The sequence below is a fragment of the Tauraco erythrolophus genome, chromosome 3, assembly GCF_009769465.1.
Source record: "Tauraco erythrolophus isolate bTauEry1 chromosome 3, bTauEry1.pri, whole genome shotgun sequence".
Classification (NCBI taxonomy): domain Eukaryota; kingdom Metazoa; phylum Chordata; class Aves; order Musophagiformes; family Musophagidae; genus Tauraco; species Tauraco erythrolophus.
In genome coordinates this window covers 60218030-60235955 of record NC_141467.1, presented here as the reverse complement: position 1 = coordinate 60235955, position 17926 = coordinate 60218030, and positions in this window count along the sequence as shown.

Here is a 17926-nt window from a genome sequence, read left to right as displayed (position 1 = left end):
GCAACAAATGATTCATGTTCTTCCTGTAATGCAACTTTCATGGTTAATTTTCAATCTTGCCATTGCTTATAGCTCTGCAACTTCCTCTTTACAGACAGATAATAGTGTTTTATATTGCACATAAATACTTTTACCTCATTCCTAGGAGAAACATTTGTTTTTATATAGCATCTAAATAAAGTTGAAGAATTTTCAGCTATTTAACTGATGAGATAATAAAAATGGTATAACCGACAAGGCAAACATAACAGATTATTTTTCATGGTGTGTAGAGGAATTCTGAATAGGTCCTGTCATCTAACAGAAAGGCTCTGAAGCCATGAGGGAGCGAGACAAGCACAGCTTACTGTTATAGAGAAAAACAGAAAGTGTTGGGCCACCTCTGTCACTGGTTTTCTTCTATGCCTTAGACATGCATGATGACTGCACAGATGGTGAAGGTAAACAAGGCCCATCCTTGCTGTCTTACTGAGCCAAGAGATCTTATTCATTGCTCTAGAAAGTGGTCGTGAATATACTGGTTCATCTCTAGGGATAAAAGCTTCTGTGGCTCCAGTTGCTGATGAATGATGTTATATTTTATTATTTTTATTTCAGTGTTTCTTACTCTTAGGTGTCCTAATTAATCTGGGTTTTGATCTGTGTGCATTTAAAGAGCTGGATAAGTTTTTGGCATAAACTCATTAGGGAGCTAGCAGAGTCCATTTGTAAACACTTCTGCCCCAAAAGCACACTGCTCAGAAGTGTGGTGACTGTCTACTCTGACTCTGGCAGCTATCTAACACAGTTTTCAAGATGAGAGAGACACTGCGAAGCCACTAGCTGCTTCAGTGGCTTCTCCCTAGTCTATTGTATGCCAAAGTTGGAGACATGGCAACATGTGTTTGCCTACACCAGGTAGAGACATGCCTCCCTGTTTACAGCTAGATTCTGTTGCGTTTGGAAAACGTGGTGAGTACAGGATTGCATATGTCCTCTGTCCAGGGCAGATTTTGGAGGTGTTATCTCACTAAGTGGTTACTTGGTCTTCTGCACCATCCTTCCAGTCAATGCAGAGGGCATGCCTTGCTATATGGTCATGGGGGAAAGGGACATCTTAGCTGTTCCCTCTTGCAGTATGACAGCTGAAGAAAGAAAACAGACGTTTGTAATGTGTGCCTTAGCTGAATCTCTTCACGACCTGTTTGAGTGACTGCGGTGTTTATATCAGTGTGTGTTTCAGTTGCTCTAGCAGATGCTTGAAAGATGAAGGGACCATTTCTTCTTGAGAGGCAAACAGATGGCAGATACAGACTCCACTTAGCTACACCTGTGGTGATGGAGGAAAGCATGGTGAACACTTGCAGCACTGAGAAGACCTGACTATAAATGCCTTACAGATGTCTGTCTGAGTCAGGTTTTTCTCTATTCCAATGTACCTTTCTGTAAGCAGGTTGGACCACCCATCCTCTGTCTTAAAACGTTTTTTATTTATTGTCTCAGTGAAGGTAGGCTGGAATGAAAAAAGTTCTGGTTAACATCTTGTAGTGAAAATCACTTTCTCACAAATACTTTCTTCTGTTTAAAAAAAAAAAAAAATGTCCTCTATAGCTTAGTTTTTCTGAAGACTTTCAGTGTGTAAGAAGTTACAGGGATCATTTGTTTTGGAGAAGAGCTTTTAAGGTTTCTTCTTATTGCAAGACGGTGCAATGGTGGAAATTCTGGTTTTCCTATCAGACAGACACTTCACTTTGTGAACTTGCTGTTGACGAACATTGATGACACTCCAACCCCCTGATTTGGAACCATGCTTCTAGTTATTGCTTTCACTGTGTAGTTTCTCGGGGATGACTTGTAGAAGACTATGGCTGAGAATTTTACTAAGACCTCTGAAATTCCTGTCTTTAATTCTGGCTTTGCAAATTGTTTTAAAAACACTGAGAGTAGAGGAATTATAGTAAAAATAACTTGTCATGATCAAATTCTTGCTTCATAGATAACTTTTGTTCACAGCATAACTTTAATTAAAGCTGAACTTTCAATCATACAAGGAATTCCGATGTGTGTAGTGGTCCATAAATCTTCAGTGGTACAAAACGAATACTACTGAAGTTGTAGTGTAATAAGGTACAAATTTGCTACATAAACATTTAAACACAAGTGTCATAAACCAGATATATTCCTGACCTCTTGTATTTTGAGTTAGCTTTCTTTCCTTGAAATACACTTCATAAAGTGTGGGGAAAAAAACCCACACACCAATGTATATTTATTGATAGGAATTACTCTATGCAAACTCGTATTATTACAAAATACATTGAACCATTAGATTACTCAGATATCATTTAGGTAAATACTTTATCATATTTGTTAAAGCAGTACTTGATCTTGTACAGAAAGAACACATTTTTTCTAATTGCTACTGTGAAATGTAGATGTGAACTATAATTAGTAAATTTATATAGGATTATCTCCTTTATTAATGTTTGGAATCAGTAATTTTTTTTAATAGTGGAAAACAGTTGAGTGCCACAAAACTTTTTTAAAAAAGATCTTGTGACTTTTTGAAGTTAATGGTGGTGTATTTGCATTTTATAGAATGGTGGTATTTCTGGTTTTCTCAGTACTGGATTTTACAGCACTACAATTACAAAGCCGAGGTAGCCTTTTCATGAAGACAGATGAATTTGGTGTTGCATCATAAACAACTGAGGACGAAAAGCACACTGAATGTCTTTTTTTTATTATTCTTTCTCTTCTTCTGGGATGTGATACTGCTAAACAGTCTCGAAAATTTTTATTTTATGCTGTAAACTTTTATTTTCACAAACAACCCTCCAAACTTCGTAACAAATATTTTATATGAGTGTTATTTTAAAAACAGGTAAAGTTTTGTACAAATAGAGAGATTACACTGAAAGATGTTTTGCAGTGAGTTTGCTTCCAGATTTCTCAGGAATCCTGCAGGGAGCAATGGTATGAAAGCCAGCGCAATGAAGGAATTCTTTCCTTTCGTTAAAATCAAATGGTATAAGGTGACCACATCAGCTGTTACTACTATAATATCAGGGATTAAATGAAAACATTTCTGAAATTATGATGCATTCCAAAGTGCTAGATGTGACATTCCCAGGGAATAAAATATTGTTAGATGCTGGAAGGTAAATGTAGTGACGTATTTGTAATCTCCTAGCTGTCAAGATATAATCCAAAATAAATGTCCATGCAAAACTCAGGAACGTCTAAAATGTGAAGAAGAATACTAAGGTGTCTGAGTTAAAATCGTCGTTTATCATTAACGAAGTTGAGTGCTCTCTGCAATCTCCAGAAGGGAGCATTCACTGTGCCCTTAAAAAAGAATAGTTTGCCACTTTCCTTGCTACTCTATTCCTGATCCTTTGAAATGTTCCATTTTCCTCTGTCAGTTCTGTGAGTAGTGTTAGCAGAGGCAAAGAAACAGTAAAGTTTTACCTGGGGAAAAAAAAACAGACCCAAACAAAAATAAATAAAAAAACCACCACACAAACAAAAAAGACTTTTGCATGTCCATTCCAAGGCTTCTTTGCTTGTTGTTCTTCCTTCATGACAACTAAGAGAGACGACCAGGACAGGAAGGAGTAAAGCAGAATCATGTGAAATGTAAATCTTTGTAGCTTATCTTGGCAGAGCATAAATATCTATACAGTTTTCAGAATATAACCAAGTTTTCTGTATTCTGTACGCCATCAACCGAAATTGCTCAAGTTCCATTTTCTCTGGGCCTTTTCAGGATCTGCATTTTGCTGTCTAGAGACAATTCTTGTTCACTTAGTCATAAACGCTGCCTGAGAACATACAAGGTGTGGTTTCTTTTGAGTTTTTTATTGTGAGCAACAGTAATTACAGTCTTAATGCATTTTCCAGGCAATATCTAGTATCTCTACTCTTAGGCATGCAATTATTCTTATCATTACTTCTTTTTCAGTAAATTTAGTAAGATTTAAACAAAACCCTTTTTTTGAATATTTCTTAAATACTTGAGTTTAATATATACCACGTATGTTTATATATAATACATCATTCTAACATGAACCACCTGTAATAATACTTTTGAGATATCTAGCTAAAGAACACAAAATTTCTAAAAGCTTTTCTATGTTAAATGAGATACATATATATATATATTCGTATGTGCATTTGGTGCTCCACTGAACCAAAGCCTCTCATCACAAGTCAGTTGTTTAAGGTGATTGTGACACAAACTGTAAACTATGGCATAAAGGCAATGTTCTTTGGGGACTGAGTATTACTTTTAAAGGAAATCTGCTACCTCATGCACTGATTATTTTGGATTATTTGACTGTGTGTTCTCAAAAATTGTCTGCACACACATGTCTAGAACGTGATGCAATGAACTCAATACTGACAGGTCTTCTGTACCTACTATCTTCAACAAACCTGCTTAGGCGTATAAGAGAGTATAAGATTTGCAATCTCAACTGACAAAAAAAAAAAAAAATCGCTGGTGTTTTGCTTTAAGCCATACAACTTGACCTGAAAAATAATGACTAAAAGGTTTTCATGTAGAAATGCATATGAGATTTCTGCCGAAAACCTAGTCTCTTTAAGTCACAGGAGTCGTTCTGTTTGTGTGAGAAATCTGTAATTTTCACAGAAAAAGTTCATAAATGCAGGAAAAAAATAAGAAAACTATCTGCTAGTACCTGAGGACTTAGTGTTGTGTGGTCACTTGTGTGTGTATGTGTCTCTGTGTATAAATATGCCAAAGAAAAAATCTTGCATATTTATGACAGCACTGAACATGATTGTGTGTTAAACCAACACACTCCAGTGTATTTTCTACATTTCTTAAAGTATTCTCACTGGCAGAAATGCCTCAGTTACCTGCCCGTACTAATGTAAAAGGTCTTTGTAGTGTCTCGATTTCAGAGAAGTTTGTCATAAGAAGAGAAATTAGTAACTACTGACATGAAGCCCAAAAATCATTGTCAGCTCCTTTGTGGGTGAAATTTAAAGTGGCCACATTTGGTACCAGGTGTTGTATTAAAGGATGTAATTTGTCTTGAGTTGTAATTGGGGTCATGATTAAAAAGATGCTAATTCCCTGCCTCAGCTATTATTCTTAGGTTCATCTCTAATCCCTTTCATCAAAGTCTGGCTCTGCTACTCTCACTGCAAGCAGTTTGTTTTCTGGAACTTATTAGTAAGGCTCTAGTCACTGTCACAGCCTGTTTGATCAAAATTACACTGACTCAGAGATTCTGCATTAGCAGGGCTTGCAAAAAATACACGGGGTGGATCCACCAGTCAATTTTGAACCTGTGAGAATAGATTTATTAATATCTATTAATAGATTGGCTCACTGTGCTCAGTAACAAAGAATAAGACCTCTCTTCTCCCTCCACCCTCAAAGGGCTCTTGAATCCTGTACTCCTATTTTGCTACTGACAGCATAAGTCTGAAGTCTTTCACTTCTCTGCTGTGGGTTTGGGGGGAATATAAATTGAGTTGAGTCTTTGGAGTACTTATTCAGACTTAAAAGTACTGCTAGTCATCACACAGGAGGTGATGGGAATCTGCCTCACCCTACAGTCGCCTTCTACCTCAAGTGGATTTTCTGTATTTGGAGTATGTACTCATTTTAGATTTTAAATATGTATACAAATACACTGCCCCTGAATATCTGAGGGCTAATTTCTAAAGCGTTTCCTTTATCTGATGGCTTTTATTAGTAGACAATAATTTTCCCTCGAAATCACTTTTTTTTTTTTCTCCTTCCCTTCTCACTCTTTTGTTCTGCCATTGGGTTTTGCTTTTGTTTTTTATTTCTGTTTTCTTTGTTCAAAGCTTTTAGAGGCTATGAGAGTAAAGGATTGAGAGTTTTGCTGGGTGACCTGAAGATTGCAAACTTTTGCTGAGTGAGTGTTCATAATTGACAGGCTTCTGGTAAGAAGCTAAACCAGAAAGATCTGCAGTCAAAGTCAGGTTTTACGTATGATCTTTGCAAAGAATGCAACTCTTGCTATCTTCAAGTCACAAGACATGACTGTGCCACAGAGAACCAAGACAGAATGCGTCCAAGGAGCCTGAAATTCCTAGGCAAGGCTGCCTAGAAATTCCAGTCTAACGTTTTGCCCTGAACACAGAAATAGAGAAAAATGCTGCAGCATTTCCTTTTCTGGTCTTTTGACTCAGCCTGGCATCATCTATCCCATAGTGCCAAGTCCTTTAACATTGTTATCTTTTAACTTAACCAGTTTAGATATGCACATAGAGCAGTTGAATCACATATGAATCATTTAATATATGGAGCTTGTGCAGCAATTCTGCTTAGGTTCTTCTCTTCATATGGGAAGTTATCACAGGAAAATCATCAGTTCATGTGGTTTAAATCAAGTCAGCAATGAAACATTTTCTGATTAATTAATGACATATAGTTAACTGGAAATCAATGGACTGATTCAGGATCAATATCAACAGTACAGCACATATGCCTCACTCAATACTTACAAAATGTTAATGAATGTTTACAAGGTTCTAAAGAACCTTTTTAAAAGTAATGCCAAAAATTTGTCATCTTGCACATACGTTACTTGCCCCCCCCCCCCATACACACCTTATATGAATGGCTGCTTGCATGCTCACTCTCATGGGAAGTGTGGGTTTCCCTCTTTGCTTACCCTGCTGGAGATGGGTTTGTTCTTACTTTGTGCAGCTCCCTACAATCTGCTAACCTGTGCACTGGTGGGATGACACCCCATGAACTGCATTCACCTTGATCTGTGGGTCCTTCTGCCACTTCAGCCCATAGTGTCAGCCCACCAGCTGGGGTGCAGCCTGCTCTCTGCATGGGACTGGGGAGATGCTGCATCAGGCCTAGACAGGGTTGTGATGCAGCTTCTGCCAGTGTCAGACACAGTTTGACTTCTGCTCTGAGTGCTTTCCCACTCCCAGGTCTCTCCTCACAATCACAAATTTTCACGTCTTTTATACATCTTGTCAAGCTGACTCCATTTCTTAAAAGCCCGGATGACCTCCTGGTTACTGTTTCATCCATCTGATAGCTGTTCTATGAAGCTTGACCATTGTTCATTTCCTCTTTAAAGTTACCAGGGCTGGGCAAGCACCCTCTCAGGCACCTCCGAGAACACTTTTCGGGTATTCCATTTGCATGTGTCTCTCACACTCACATCCCTACGTACCTGCTGGTATTACATAGGCTGTGTTACCAAGGAACAGCTGTGTTAATTTCCCCCAAAGGAAGAAAAAATATTTCAGTATAATGCTATTAATGTAATAAATCCTGGGTTTTAACTTTTTGTTATGAATATGATGGTTATACTACAATATATGTGTAGGTAAGAGCGTCTAAGAAGCTATATAGGGTTTTGACATGTCAGTGAAAATATGCGTTCCTCTAGTTACTAGTTTTATCAAACTTTTGAATATAGTTTTACTCATACTTTGTTTTCTTTAGAGAGTTACTCACTTAATACTATCTTTCAAAATAACATTTCAGGAATTCTTTCTAAATAAATTGATCAAAAAGCTGTAAGTCTGTCCCACACAAAATTTCATTATGGTTGCCAGCACAGCCTGAGAATCTGCTATTAGTTGCTGTATGGGGTAACACTGCATTGCTATGCATATATACCTTGAGAGAAAAGAAGATATATTCATGGACACTTGGAATCCTACTGCAAATGTGCTATGATTTTAACAACTCCGTTTTTTTTTGAAATGGGACAGTGATTGTGGTGAGTTGACCTTGGCTGGCTGCCAGATGCCCACCCAACCACTCTCTCACTCTCTCCTCAATAGGACTAGGGGTGGGGGGGGGGAAATGAGATGAAAAAGCTTTTGGGTTGAGATAAAGACAGGGAGATCCCTTACCGAATACTGTCATGGGCAAAACAGACGTAACTTGGAAAAAAATAATTGAATTTATTTAATTCATCAGTCTGGAATGAAAGCAAGTATTACAAATGTTCCATTCTGCTTTGTGTTTTCACAGATTTTGAAGAGAAATTGTTTGAAGTGGACATGGGAAACTTTTTTCAAGCTCAATGGAAGAGGAAGGGAAAAAATGGCAGCTACAGCAGAACCCTGGAATACTAGGTCTAAAATACAGGTAGAGTTAGGCACCAACTGGGTTTATAAAACCTGTGATAAATCTACTAGCATAGTATTCTAACCTGAAGTAGTAGTAGTCAAAAACAAATATTTTGACCATTCAATATGCTTCTATTTTTCTAATCCATTTCTTGTGTTCAGCTGAGCACATACTGATTAGCTTCTTGGCAATAACTTGATATTCAGTTCTAGTGATGCTGACAGTGCAGTAAGGAAACCTTATGGATCTTCAGCTCCTAATTGTAGCTTGAGGCATGACTACTGTTGTGTCTCTTCAGATGGTGGGGAAAGACTCAGAGATTTTGCTAGATAAGAAGTAAACAGAGGTTGGAAGGAAGGTGGAAAGAAATATGAAGTAGCTCTTTCTGGTGAAATGGATCACTGATCTATTTAAGGGTGACCTATGGGTCTGGAAAAACATTATGGAAACCAAGAAAAACGCACCATGGAAAACGCAGTCAAAGGAAAGAAATTTGTGTTCTTCATAAGCAAATAAAGGGGATTTCTAGGGTCAGTAGGATATTGATGTTATGCATAGGGGATGTTGTTTCTTTTATGAGACTTCTCATGCCAGAAAAATGCTGCTTTTTTATCTGTTCACAGTTCCTCACTGCTTTCTGACACATCTTGGGGAGACTGTGTTTAAGATTTGCAGTAAGTGTAAATGCTCCTTGGTAGTAAACTAGGAAAAAAATAAAATGAAGGGAGCAGTCATTAGGGATTATAGATACGTTTTGTCTATAATATTTAGCTATAGACCTCAAAACCACATCTAAATTCAGGGTTTTTCTCAGATTACAATGTTCTAAAATTTTTTTTAGTTTTTTTTTTTATTTGTTTTTAGACGCACAGTATATTTATGAAACTCATACTCAAGTTTGGGTTGTGAAGACGTGGGGCTTTTGGTCATAATCCATCCATCCTCCCTCTCTTTTTTAGTCTAATATTCATTTTGGGTTCTGTATAATTGCCATTGAATTATATACCGTAGTAGTGTTTTCACTGTAGAGTTTACACTACACTAAACAATATTCGTAATCTCTACTGTAGTGTTTAGAAAGTGAAATTATCATAAACGTCATCTTACCGTTTGCATCACAGGGCATTACTTGTCTGTTTGAACGCAACCACGTAATAAGCGTATGCTTGCAAGAGCAGTGTAGAACTTGTCTGAAATAATTTTCTTATCACATCAGTATTTTGACTTTATAAAGAAAAATACTTCATCACAAATGCAGATCTTGAAAACTTAAATTAACCAAAGCAGTTTACTCTGAACTGTTTTACCATCACAGGCTTCAATTTCAAAAGTTTCAAAACCAACCATTCCCATTAAAAAAAGTTGATCCTGATGGACCTTCATTGCTTTCCGTCTTTCTCCCCTCTGCTTAACATGTTTCTGTCATTACAAAACATATCTTTCCATTTAGCCCCCTGAGCAACTTAGTTTCAGCTTTCAATAACTTTGACCTCTTTGAAATGCATTGCAATAACAGAACAAATCCTGATGTGGAAACATCTCAAAAAATCTGCAAGGATTTCTTGTAAGAGGCTAATTTATTTCAGTGTTAACAAATGTTTTTGCAAAGCAGAGCAACTTATTATGTTAAGGACCTTTGAGAACAAGTTGAATAACACCAGAGTTTATGTCTCTTTAAAAGAAACAGGTTTATTGCATTTGACCTATAAAGAGGGGTTTTCGTATCAAAACAATATACAAGACAAACTGCTTTTGTTATGTGTTCAAACTTAAAATTGTTAAAGACTATACAGTGCTAGCCCTGTACTGATTTTCATAGAAAGCATCACTCATTTGAAGAACAGGGGAATATAAAATGATTTCAAGATTATTAAACTCAATGTGATGACTGCAGGGAAGGGGCTGCCTTAGTTTCGAATAACTCACATTAAGAGTGTTTGTTTTGCTTTCTACCTTTTCTACTTTCTGTCTTGCATTCTTCTTTCTTTCCTATCTTGTTCTTTAATCAGTTTAGATTGTTAGAAATTACAGATACGTGTTTCAACAGCTGCCAGAACAAGTACACTTTCTAGCTCTCCTGTGTCAAGCACCAGCGTTGAATTAATTGTTTGGATTCATGTGCTGCTGTCAACACAGTTGTTCGATACCCCCGTGTTCCCTTATCTCAGTTTATATCATTATCGATACTGTTTTGCAAATGCTTCCAGACATGGAGTGCATCTTTTAATATTTTTCCTGTGAAGCATTTAACAAAACTGAGATATAAAGAAGTTCTGGAGAACAAATAACGCTAAATTTCATTTGACTGGCGACTCAGAGCAGCTCAGCTACAAAAGTGGTGGAGGAATTAATTTCAAGGCATTGCCTTGAGGCAAACCAGCTTTACAGATATCAATATATTGAGTGGTTCTGTATTCTGTAAGACTGTGAGCTGTTCCATTAACAAAAGTTTATGTACAAATTATTATGAAACTTGATAGTTATATTAACAGCATCACACACTTAGTTTAACTTCTTTTCTCTTGCAGTTATAGAAGCATTCTTCCTTATCTTGGCAGTTTAAAATACTTTCCCTTATGGCTAAAAGAAAATACTGGTCCGATAGCTAATATACTTTCTACAATAACAAAATAAGTTTAAAGGAAACTTACTTATCTTTTCCACATTTAAATTCCTAGGACAAACTCTTATTCTCCAAAAATAGCTTAGAAGTTCAGGCTTTGTATCATTTCCTTGGAATGTTGTTTAGAGTTTTCATACATATTTGCTTTCTTGTACCTCAGTGAAAGCGTGCTGTCTCTGAATTTTAATTCTGTTTTCTATAATTTGCTGGTGTGGAGTAGAAAATCCTCTATGCTGACCTCTTCAGATCCAGAACTCATTCTATGTTCATGAGAGAGCAAACAGGGTAGACAACTTTCCTGGCAAATGTGCTTTACAGGCTTTTACTCACTTTTAACAAAGCAATTATGTGTCTGTGTCTCCCTCATGTGGCAGGAAGATATTTTGACCAGAAGCTGTTAATCGTTTCTGAACCATTGGAAGAGAGCACAGACTTTTCCGGTTTCAGATTTGCCCATTGCTATTCATTTTTTAATGCTAACTTTGTGTGATGTTTTAATAGAACTGTTAAAGATTCTCCTAGAGATGCAGTGAAAGCTTCAAGTTAAAATTTTGGCCAGAATGAAACTCCCTGGGATTGTACTGTACTATTCCTCAAAAACAAATTTAGTGCTTTAGTTTCATTTAACAGGGTAACTTTGAACTTTTTTGTTCTCTTGTACTGAACTCAGTCCCAGCTTTTAAGGTCCAGTTAATATGAAGACCTTCATTTTCTCACAGAAAGAACAGTTTATGAGCTCTATGTCATACTTGACAGACCCTGCCATCTGGTTTCTGGACCAAGGTAGTCTGTACGCAGCTTACTCAGATGTCCCTGCAACGTTCCTGCCAGGGCTTCTGTGTCCAAGAGAACTGTAACAAATACCAAGTCAGGTGTCTCTACTCTGCATCTGCAGTAGAAATGTGTTTAAGCTTCAAAAAAATCAACCCACCTCAGATAGTTAAGAAAAAAACCTTCAAAATCTGTTTTTGTTTTGTTCTTAGACATTTTGATTTGTTTTGGGTTTTGTGTAGTTTTGTTTTAATTTTAACTTTTGGTTTTGAAGTCCTGTAGGCTCAATGATCTAACGACTCATCAAAACCTGTCAGTTTGGGCTTGGTTCTCTATCAGTTTTTACTTAGTGAGTAGTCCAAAATGCTTGCGCATGTAATGGAGGAGTATGATTTTTCTCAGGAATGGCAAGCGTCATCTCAAAGCTTAAGGAGGTTTCAGGAATACTGAAGACTCTACCTCAGGGTATAGTGATATATAGTGGCAACTTTTAGTGAAGACCCAGGAGTGTACAAAGCTATCTAAGGAAGTTATATTTAGACACTTCTTTTACTAAAGCCCATGTAAAACAAAATGCTGAATGTCTTCAGTCCTGCACACATTCATTGTCTTGCAAAAATGGCAGAAAAGAGATACATCCTAGCAGTAGTTTGGTAGACCACATTCTTGAATGTAGTCACCTAACCACACTTTTTCCCCAGGCAAACAGGGCTGACAGTTATCAAGTCTGTATCACACCTCCTAAAAGACTGGAGATAAACATACAGCAAAGACAAAAAGCAATATAGATGTCTCTGTTCAAGGTGGATTTCTTTAAGCATAACCTGCCATTGGAAGAACAAACTAGGTCTTAAGAAATCAATGCCATGTAGCTGAGTATGAATAGTGCTCAAAGGTAATAAAATGTCTGCAAGTACCAAGTTTATCGAAACTGTTGTGCGACCAGGAATTATAGTTCAGAAGCAAGTGAAGGCACAGACCTGCCCCTCAAACATGAGGCTGATCAGCACGCAAAATTCAGCAGCAGTAAACTCTTAGACCCCTAAATAACTACTGTCCTTGTAGGTCAATGATTAGGAAAGAACAACCACATATCCACAGTGGCCAGCGTAGTCACAGAATTTTAGTTTCCCATTTCAAAATAGCAAAGAAAGTCTTTAGGGTGCTATTTTGTTCCAGAGTTTAGAAACAGCACAGCAAACAAGGGAAAATGTCCTTTCACTTTGGGCCAAAGAGTTTTCTCTGTCTGTTTCTCTAGCTGCAGTCCTAAGGACCCACCTGTTCTCTTACATTCTGAGAAAAGATGTGTCCTCCTATTCGGTAACCTGAAACAGAAGGGATGCTCCTGTGAACCTTTTCTGGCTTTGTGGTGTTCAGTTTTTTAACTACATGAGGCATACCCTGAAAGAATGGGAGATGGGCTTCAAAACACTCTGTCTTGTTACAAGAGAGAGAAGAGTCTGAAGATTCTGTGTCCTAGGTGAATGCCTTAACCATACGGCTATAAAGTAGACAATCGTCATCTTGTCTAGTGAATAATTATCTTAAGTAGAATAGGTTGCTAATTTAATAGAATAGGTTGCTAATGAGCAAGTACAGGATTCTTAGTCAGGTAGTTACAGGCGTTTCAGAAATCTAAGCATCACTTGCTTTAAGTCAGATAAAGTGGAGATTTGGAAACAAGACTAATGCCTACAAGGAAAATGATCTTATTTGCAGTCAGACATAAAGGATTTGCACACTTGTCAAAGAAAGAGAAAAAAAAAACATGTTACCAGATGCATTCCGTAAAAGTGGATATACCTGGTCTGACAATTGGGCTTTCCAGGATTAAGCATTGCAGGTAAGAGAGACAGGATAATATCTAAGTCAGTCTGAGACCATGGACTGAGTGTGAGTTATGCTGTGAACTGTTTTAGGTGTTTTAGGGATCAGATATTTTAGTTATCTCAGGGTTTTCATAAGCCTGGATACTCCGCTGCTATTATAGGCATTCTTATAATAACTTATTTCTTTTTCTTTACATTTATACAATATGTGAGAAAAAACATTTTGATTATGAAAAGACAAAATATAAATTGAAGTAAGCACTTTTAATGTGTTGTGTAGAAAACCTTTTGATATTGTCAGTTTATCCCCATTCATATCTTGATAAGAAACTAGTTCCTTTTACTTTCTTCCTGGTTAAGTTCCACTTTCTGGTTCTTGTACATAAGAAGGATGTTTGAAATACTAACTGAAAAGCAGTAAAGCATGCCTACAAAGAAAACCAGTCAGGAAGTGGGCTTATGCTAGTTCTTGGAGGAGGGCAGTATGCCAGATGGGAGTTACAAGAGAGAAAAATGATGTAGCACCTACATAAGTCAGTCTAGATGTTGAACTGTGCCTGTTTTTTCTTTAATTGTCAATACATGAAGATTAACATCTCTTTCTCATTTGTCTTGGCCGTACTAGAACTCTGATCTAGATGTTTTATAGGAATTTGTGCTGTTCTTGCTGTATGTTTCCATAAAGTAGTGCATTTTTTGCTAGTAAAATTACATTGCAAGTGAACTCATCTGTGTAAAAGCCACATATTTGCTCATTAATAGCAATAAGATTGCCAAAGAAAACTTAGAAGAAAAGTTATACTACAGCTGAAACCATAATATAGCAAGTATATTGACATTGTTTCCTTAGGAAGTTTATTCAACAATCTGTCTAATTGTGTCCCACAGAAAACTATTACTGCAGATAAGCAAGACAAAATTTCAGTCTGACTCTAAGATCCTAGGTTAGCACATAGAAAAGCATTGTTTGGATTTCTAGATGGAATACATTGATCCAGAATAACTGGTGTGCAAGAAGCAATAACACCAGTAAGGTGTTCCTTTTTCTGCTATTACTTGGGGAGCAAATGAGGCTAAATCAGTACAAAATTGGTACCTGCCTCCACTGGGTGGCAGCTCCAGCTCTTCTCAAACCTGAAAGCAATGGCTTTCTCTTGAGCTGCAAAAAACAGCATCACTCTCACATCTCAGCACTTTGTAAAACTCATGAGACTTTTCCGTACATCTAGTGAGTCAGGTATTGGACCTCTTGTCCTCAGGGACTCTCTGATTACCCGTAGCAAGATGGTCTCTGTTCTGCTAATGGCACTTCAAAATGCAGTTCCCCTATTGTGTTTTAATTAGATTACGATTAGTTCAAGCAAACTGTGTTTTAAAATCAGGATTTCTGAAATTAACACCTTCAGCACGAACACCCGCTACCCACAGAATTCACTGGAGGCATCTAATGGGTTTAAGCAGCCTATCTGGAAATTAAGGGAAAAATCATGTACTGTGTGTTGCGCATAGCCTTGTATTTTAAAGCATGCTTAAGCATCACCGAAGAAAGTGGATCTTTACAGCAGCTAGAGATAGAACTTTTGATCCTCTCTTCGAGGAAGCTCGTGCCTGTGGCTGCAGTAATTACTATTGTTTGTTCAACTGCAGTCTTTCTAAGTCTCATAAGCCTGGCTAGTGCTTATGAGCTCCCTCCCGGGAGAGGGACTGGTGTGTCTTTCCTCGTGTGACACTAGTGAGGGATGCACTGGTAGGATTCCGTCATTCCAGCCAGAGAGAAACAAAAGTCACAACTCCTTCAGTTGTCAAGGATCCCATGGCCTTTTCAGGCCGGTAAAGCAAATCGCAGTGTCCCGGCCATGCAACCTAAAGAGTAGGTTTCCTTTAGGTACCTGAAGTGTTTTTGTACTTTCTGCTGGGCACAGTTTCTTCTTCTCTTTCTGGTAAGTATAACAGAATTTTCAAAAAGTTGCTTGATCTTGCTGCATATATCACATTTTAGTTTCTGTTTCACCACTGAATAAGAGCATAATATACGAGAGAAAATTTTACGGGACTGGTGTACAAGCAATATTTTTTTCCATACAAGTCTGTTATTTTAATCTAAGATATGTAACCTTGGGATATTTCAGGCCTTTTCATGAATTTTTTTAGGAAAGATTGTACTTTTTGATTCTAGGGGATAAATAAGGTTGGATCCTCTTTCTTATAGACAGGCCGAGTAAACTGTGTATCACTGAAAAAATGCTAGATTTGGAGTCAGCCCTGGTTTGATCTCAGAACTGTGAGTCAGCATTATAGCAGCTTCAGAGCTGTGTCATGCAGAAAGAGGCATTGTACACCACTTTTCACAGTCTTTTCCACTTCATATATCCAAACTCAATGTTAGATTTACAAAATCAAACCCAGGCAAAAATAACCTGATAGGGAAAAACATAGTGTCCAAAATCCTAACTGCACCTTGATCTAGAGCATTTGTACTAAGGTTGGTGACTCAGTTTAAGCACCTAAGAGTCCTTGAAGTGTTTTCAGTAGAGTTTATTTGGAGATTTCCATTGAAACAGGTGTTTCATACCAAAAACATATAAATGAAAATGAAAGTTACCTTTAGTTTCACAGGATGAAATTTCAGTTCTGAAATAGGGGATTTTCTTACACAGCTATCCTCAGGAGGTTGGTATTTTTGTTACAATGAAGCTACCTCTTGCACTAATTTATTGTTGTTTATAGATGGAAAGTATCAAAGGCTTCTGCATGACTTTAGTGATGTAGGCTGCCTCAGAGCCCAATGTCTCTGATAGTGCAAGCTGATGTAGCTGTCTGTAGCCCACCAGGAAAGGGAGAGCTCTTCGCCCTTCCTCCTTAACTGCACAGGAGACTTGTCATACCTAAAAGAGGGATACATCGTTCCTAATTTCTAGGAGTGGTGCCATGAGCTGTGAAAAAGTCCAGCCAGAGCAAACTACAGACCATCTCTCTAGCAACAGAGGTCACCATGGACATACCACTGACATACCACCAGTGGCGACTGCACTGACTCCCTGCTGTGAATGCAGAACCTCGTTTGATGGCTTTTACTCAGCTTTGCACAAGTTATCTGGGGTTTTGCTGTCACATCTGTGATGGTGATTGCTGACAGCATTTTGAGGGAACAGGCACTCAAACAATAGGAGGATTGTGGAGTTTTGCTAAGAGCGAGACCTAGACTGTAATACTTGCTTCTAAGAGAAAGGAGAGCGAACACGGTCCTCAGCTTATTTCCAGATATTTCAACTGCACATGACATGTCTTCCACCCAGACACATCACTTGATACCTGTGATGAAATAATGCAGCACACCAAGGGGAAGAATAACCTTTCTGTGCCTGTTGCTTTGTAATGTAGCATGCTGTCAGAGAGTTTTCTGGTCTTCTGTGGAAACCAGCTGTACAACCTGGTCTCAGCCTGAGTGCGAGCGGGTCTCTGTCCCTCATCTACCTCATGAAAGAGCGCTGTCAGAGTTAATTTTTGTGAAGTGCTTCACAATTACTACCTGACAGATGCCTAAATATGTAGCAGGGTTAGTATAATAGAGTAGCTGAAAGAACCTTAACAGAACCATTTTTGCTCTAAAAATCTCTTCTCTCTCTCAGCACTCTCTGTTTTAATTTTCCCATCTTCTTTCCATTTAATCCTCATCTCATACCTTTTGTTTCTTTTCATTGGTCCTTCTGGACAACTGTTTTTTAGGGAAAGCCTTATATATCTCTCTTTCCCTCGCTCTCTAATAGATATAATCTTTTAAAGAGCAGCCACTCCCTCCCTCAGCTAAGTACTATCTTGGCAGGCAACTGGGGAGGAGGAGTTGTCTTTAAAAGGCTTTGAAACTGTGTGGTTAAAAAATATATAAATAAAACAACAAACCTTTTAATAGGGCTTTGAACAATCATCCTTTTCATTCCCTTATGGCCTATTGTGCTTCTGGCTTTTTTATTATTTTGTGTGCATCAAAAAAAAAATCAAAATGTTTTATGTCAAGCCATTAAGGGTTTATTTGGGTTGAAAATAAATAAATAAATGTGGTGCTGCTAGCAGTTGGGACTATGTGAGCACATGCACAGTTGCCTGGCAGAGGGAACCTATAGGAGGCACATCAGAAGGCCAGAATAAGCTTCAGTGAAAGACCAGAACAAAAGCATCAGCAGCATTTGTTTCTGGTTAAGTACTTTTGCATGAGCCTGACTACTGGAGTGGTTTACCCAGCTTTTATCTGCTTCAAATTCACCTCACTCCCCCATTCCTCTCTACAGCATCACCCCTAACTGTAACTCATGGTAATTACATGGAAAAGCACAGGATTTTTAAAATCTTCTTTTGTTTTATTTTTTTAAACCACCTGATGGGAGCACGTGATTCATTGCTATCCAACATTGCTCCTGCAGTTATTAGACACCTAACTAAATGTTTTTTGCATGGCCTGTCTGGTTTTTTTGATTGCATTTAGATTTATTTTTTAAGTAGTGAGTATATTTTGTGAATAGCCAGAAAAAAACATTTTGTTTCTTTCTTTCTTTCTATCCCCTTCCACTTTTGTTTGCCAACTCTGCCTGTCGTCCACAGAGAATTCTGCAGCAG